The sequence below is a fragment of the Alexandromys fortis genome, unplaced genomic scaffold (assembly GCF_014885135.2).
Source record: "Alexandromys fortis isolate MF-2015 unplaced genomic scaffold, M_Fortis_MF-2015_v1.1 scaffold_132, whole genome shotgun sequence".
NCBI classification, from domain to species: Eukaryota; Metazoa; Chordata; class Mammalia; order Rodentia; family Cricetidae; genus Alexandromys; species Alexandromys fortis.
The window spans coordinates 3,298,307-3,303,826 of NW_026068055.1; the positions used below are offsets into that span (position 1 = coordinate 3,298,307).

Here is a 5,520-nt window from a genome sequence, read left to right on the forward strand (position 1 = left end):
ACACAGTGGTGCACACACATGAAAGAAAAACATTCATGTACATACAATAAAAAAGTATATCTGAAAAAAACAAAAACAGAATATATCACAACTGCAGTGGATATTTTTTGTTTCTTTGTTTGTTTTGTTTTGCTTTATTTTCTTTGTTTTACTAGACAGGGTTTCTGTGTGAAACAGTCCGGGCTGTCCTGGAACTTGCTTTGTAGAGCAGGCTGGCCTTGAACTCACAGAGATCTGCCTGCCTCTGCCTCCCAAGTGCTGGGATTAAAGGTGTTTACCACCACTGCACAACGGCTGTGAATTTTAAAGTTAAAGGAATCGACAACTTACGATAAACTATAAGCCTGTCCATGTTACTATTGTAGGTTAAAGAACAAAATTAACATCCATTTGTGTAAAGTTGGGTTTTGCAGATATTTATTTCAGAATTTTTATTTACATTTTGTTTGTTTTGGTGGAATGCAAGGAACACTGCAAAACTGTACACCCTGTCTTAACTTTTGTAAACCATGAAAACACTCTTCTATCTCAATCATTTTGTCATTTAAGGAGTAACTAAATTTATTAATTATGTGTGAGTAGCCATGTTGGAGAGGTGGTCCCCCCTCTATTACCCACAAAGCACTATAGGAGGACAAACAGCATCTGCATTAGCTGTGCACCTCTTCTCAGAGTTTCCCAGATCTTAATTTGTGACCTCGTCCTTATGTGTCTTCCCCAGATTCCTCTAAACTGAGGACTAGTAGCAATCACAGCAGCAAGATGCATGGAGTCAAATGATAATTGATTCCAAAATAACCAACAGTTAATAAGTAAACAAATATTTAAGTAAAATATGTTTTTACCAGTAACTGAAACTGATTTTAAAAGGCCTTGATAACCATAACCTCAGTTAAAGGAAATCATCTGAACATTGCCAGTTGCTTTGGAAAGAAGTTTTTACCACATATGCTATAAATGAAATAATTAGATGCAGTAAGAAAATTTCACTTGTCTCTTGCTGGTGTCATTTTATGTGTTGAGGCCAAAATAAAATAACAACTGAAATATAAATTTTAAAGAATCCATTCTTTTCATTCTTTTTAAAAAAAAAAGAGCTAGGTTCACCAGGTGTACACTCCGTGACCTTTATTTATGGCTAGAAACCAATTATGAGTGAGTACATCCCATGTTCATCTTTTTGGGTCTGGGTTACCTCACTCAGGATAGTGTTTTCTTGATGATTATCATTATAATTGACCAATATGTAATTTCAGTGTAGTTTAGGTTTTAATTGGGTGATGGTTATTGGCTACATTTCCATGCATTTACTGGCCATTTGTGCTTCTTAATTGCAAAGTAACTGGTTAATTCTATTGCCCCTTTGTTATGATTCTTTATTCTTGGTACATAAGTTAGAGTTTTTGTGTATCTGAGAGAGCTATTACTTTGTGTTTAAAGGTTTGTTGGAAAGTACATTCTCTTATTCTGTATATTTTTCTCTTATTGTTCTGTCATTCTGTATATCTTATTCTGTATATAAATTCACTAGTCCTATCTGAAGGCTGAGACATAAATACCAAACAGGACCAGAGACTTCATTATATAAATTCTTCAGAGATGCTTGCTTAAAAACTTTAAGCTTGGAATCAAGTATTGTGGGTACACAAAATATAATATCCCCTAAATACATCTCAGACTTTCATATGATCCAGCTCTATCATTTCAATCGGGATAGATAGAGATAGAGATAGAGATGATATAGATATAGATATAGATGATATAGATATGTCACATACATGACTTTTAATATAATCACATATGTATGATGCATGTATATAAAATCATATAAGAGAGATGCCTGTAAAATGTGTTATAGCAGCACTATTTACAATTGTCTAGTTAATAAATCTTAAGGTATCTTCCAGAACAATGAATTAATAAAATCTAGTATATATACACAACGGAATTTATTTCAGGCATAAGTGAGGAAGTAGTTATACCTACAAGAAAATAGACTGTGATATCATTGACATAGCCTGTGTCCCCCAATTTCTTCTAAGTTATAATTTTTTGCTTTTTATTGCTGTCTAATGAATACTTACTCTCTGAACCATTGAAAGGTCAAGGCATTGAGATTTGGAGACAAGAAATTCAGGAGCACAAGTTCGGTGGCCATGTTCTATGTGATGATAGCTCTAACAAACCTAGGAAGCAAAAGAAAGTATTTACCTTGTTCCAGCTTACTTCATGAATTGAAGATCTACTGCCATAAACTGCATTTTTACAAATTGCAAGGTTCTGTAACTATATGAGTTCCTGATCTTAAAAATGCAGTCTCTCATAGGGATACCTTCCCTTTTATTTAGCTTGCAGTCTGCTGTTCGTTTTTAGGGCCCTTTCTTTCTCTTACAGTAAAAAAAAATGCTATTATCAACTTTCAACTCATAGCTGACAAAATACAGTATTAAGCACAACATCTCCTTTCTATTTCATGTCAATTATTTTGCTGCTCACATCCAATTCACTACTCCCTCTGTCCATCATGAATTTAGATGGTATGTAGGAAATAACACAGAATTGCTTATATTTTGGATATTTTCACAATTAAAAGATTCTATGTCAGAATTTAATTTTATATTTTTTAAAAAATATTTTATTCAATTTTGTTTTGTGTTTCTGATTTTCTTTCTAAAAGAAATCCTTGTATGACATTACTTGCGTGGCCCAAAACAAGGAACTAAAAAGGTCATGGATGCAGGAAAAATCTAAATATTGTTCTGATAAAGAAATATAGCAATGCAATAACACTAAATTACAATTATACATAGCTGTAGATCAATATCTTGCTCAACAGAAACTTCTCCTTACAGAAGATGGGAACGAATAGAGAGACCCACAAGTTGACAACGTACAGTGAGTGTAGGACATTTGAACACCCATCCAGAGAAGGAAGAAAGATCTTAAGAGCCAGTGGGTATGAAAGACACCAAGGGATTAAGGCCCTTCAGGTACAACAGGATTGACAAACACGAATTCACAAAGGCTGTGGCAGTATTTACAGGGTCTGCCAAGGTTCAATTAATTCAGATTGGCTCCCAGCATTAAGAAGGGGAAGAGACATAACACGATACCTAACCCAAAGCCTGAAGCTATATCTAATTGAAAACCAACCCAAAGGAAAAATTCGCTTTCTCCAATGAATTCTCATTAGATATACAAACCACAATCAAGGACAGGCTTCACACCCAGCAGCAGATGGCTAACTCAAAATGAACTCAATGTTATTTTAGGAGAATTTTTTGTCTTACAATGTTTTGTCTGGACATTTTTTTTTTCACTGTTCAAGGTTTATTTGGTGTTTTCATTGGCATGACACTTGGGTAGTCGGTTGCATCATACTATACAGATCTTCACTTTACACAATATTTCAATGTACATTACAGATACATAATACACAAAATAATATCCTTTAGAACACTTATACACAAGATATGCATAATGGATTTACACACTGGAGCCAGGTTATGACTAACTGGGAAATCATTGGCCTAGGCATGTCTGGCGAGGGTGCATAGCACAGACACAGCAGGTTCACAGGGTAACTGAAGCCTGCACACAGTTGGCAGTGTCACACCAACCAGGTTACCACTACACAAGTACCACTTAGCATCAGGGCAGAGCTGTGGGAACACAACCGCCCTAACCACAGCTCAGATGAGGAGACAGTGTGTGGTCCCCGTAGAAACCATGCTGCAGCCTGGACAGTGAAGCGCTAGGACATCTGGGGACTTTTAGAACTGCAGCTCTTTCTGGATCCCCCAGAGCGTGTCTGCACTCTTCTTCAAGCGGGCCTCCTCTTCAGAAGTCAGAGTCACCTTCACAACATCTGAGATTCCATTTGGTCCCAGGACACAGGGGACACTGAGGAAGACATCACCCTTGATTCCATAGAGACCCTTAATCAAGGTGGAAATGGGAGGCACCCGCCTGATTCTTCATCATGCTCTCTGCCGAGTCGGCCACAGAGGGGCCAATGGCCCAGGACGCGTAACCTTTCAGTTTGATCACCTCATAGGCGCTGTCAACCACCCGCTTGTGAACCTCCTTCCACTGCTCCTTGTCTGCATCGGAGCCCAGTTCTGGGTTCAGATTCTTCAGGGAGACACCAGCGACATTCACGCCACTCCACACAGGCACACTGGAGTCCCCGTGCTCCCCCAGGACCCATCCATGACAGCTCAGTGGGTGAACACCCAGCCTTTCTCCCATCAGGTAACGGAACCGAGCTGAGTCCAGATTGCAACCACTCCCGATGACTCGGTTTTTGGGAAATCCACTTATCATCCAGGCCACGTAGGTCAAGATATCCACTGGATTGGAGACAATACGCAGCTTGCAGCTTGGACTGTACTTCACCACGTTGGGAATGATGAACTTGAAGATGTTCACGTTGCGCTGGACCAGATTGAGCCGACTCTCTCCCTCTTGCTGACGGGCCCCCGCTGTGATGATAACCAGCTTGGAGTTCGCAGTCACGCTATAGTCTTTGCCAGAGACAATTTTCGGTGTTCTAAGGAAAAGGCTGCCGTGCTGGAGATCCATCATCTCTCCCTTCAGTTTGTCTTCCATGACATCAACAAGGGCAAGCTCATCCGCCAAGTCCTTCATTAGGATACTGATGGCACAAGCCATGCCAACAGCACCAACCCCAACAACCGTAATCTTGTTCTGGGGGGCCTGTTCTTCCTTAAGGAGATTCACAATCAGCTGGTCCTTGAGGGTTGCCATCTTGTCGGACTTTGAATCTTTTGGGACCGCTAGTGCACGATGAGCAGCTTTGGGCGCACAGCAGCGTGGTCAGGGTTCGGCTACAGAGGCTCCAGCACCTGTCTGGACATTTTTTAAACATTACTTGTTGTTTGCTTATATATTATAGTTCCCAATTTTGTGATTCTGAGGAATGTTTCTGTGTGTGTCTGTGTCTCTGTAAGTATATAGATGCTATTTTTTTTTTATTCTTTGTTTTGCTGGTTTGTTTTCTAAAAAGAGATAGGAGAAAAAAGAAATAGAGTTAAATGGGTGAGAGGTGAGGAAGATATGGGAGGAGATGAAGGAGATGAACAAAATATATGATTATTTTAATTTTTTTAATAAAAATGGGCATTTCATGAAGCTTTTCTAGGAAGGTATCTGCATTGAGCATGAGTATCTTACTGATCGATGCTACAATAAATATGCTAAGAGTTCTATACTCCTACATATTTCAATGTATCTTAAAATTGTAGAACCATTTTATAAGGCTGCAACTAATTGCAGTAGTGATGTTTGTGAGTACCTAATGTTCTGTACCTTTCCATGCGCTGCATCACTCCATTATTCTTGATAGAACTAATTCCTTCTTTTCTGCATTAGCAAACAAATGTAGCTTTAATTAGTATGGTGTACTTCACCGCCACAGTAAGTGCAAAAGTAAGACTGAAGGTCAAACAATGAGACACTTTGCAGTACTTTCAATAGTTGTTGCGGTATTTATAAATA

General features: G+C 38.7%; 1 pseudogene; it reads right to left on the minus strand.

The window, feature by feature from the left end:
* Nucleotides 1-3,711: 3,711 nt before the first annotated feature.
* LOC126487174 (L-lactate dehydrogenase A chain-like) lies at nucleotides 3,712-4,866 on the minus strand (annotated as a pseudogene).
* Nucleotides 4,867-5,520: the final 654 nt, after the last annotated feature.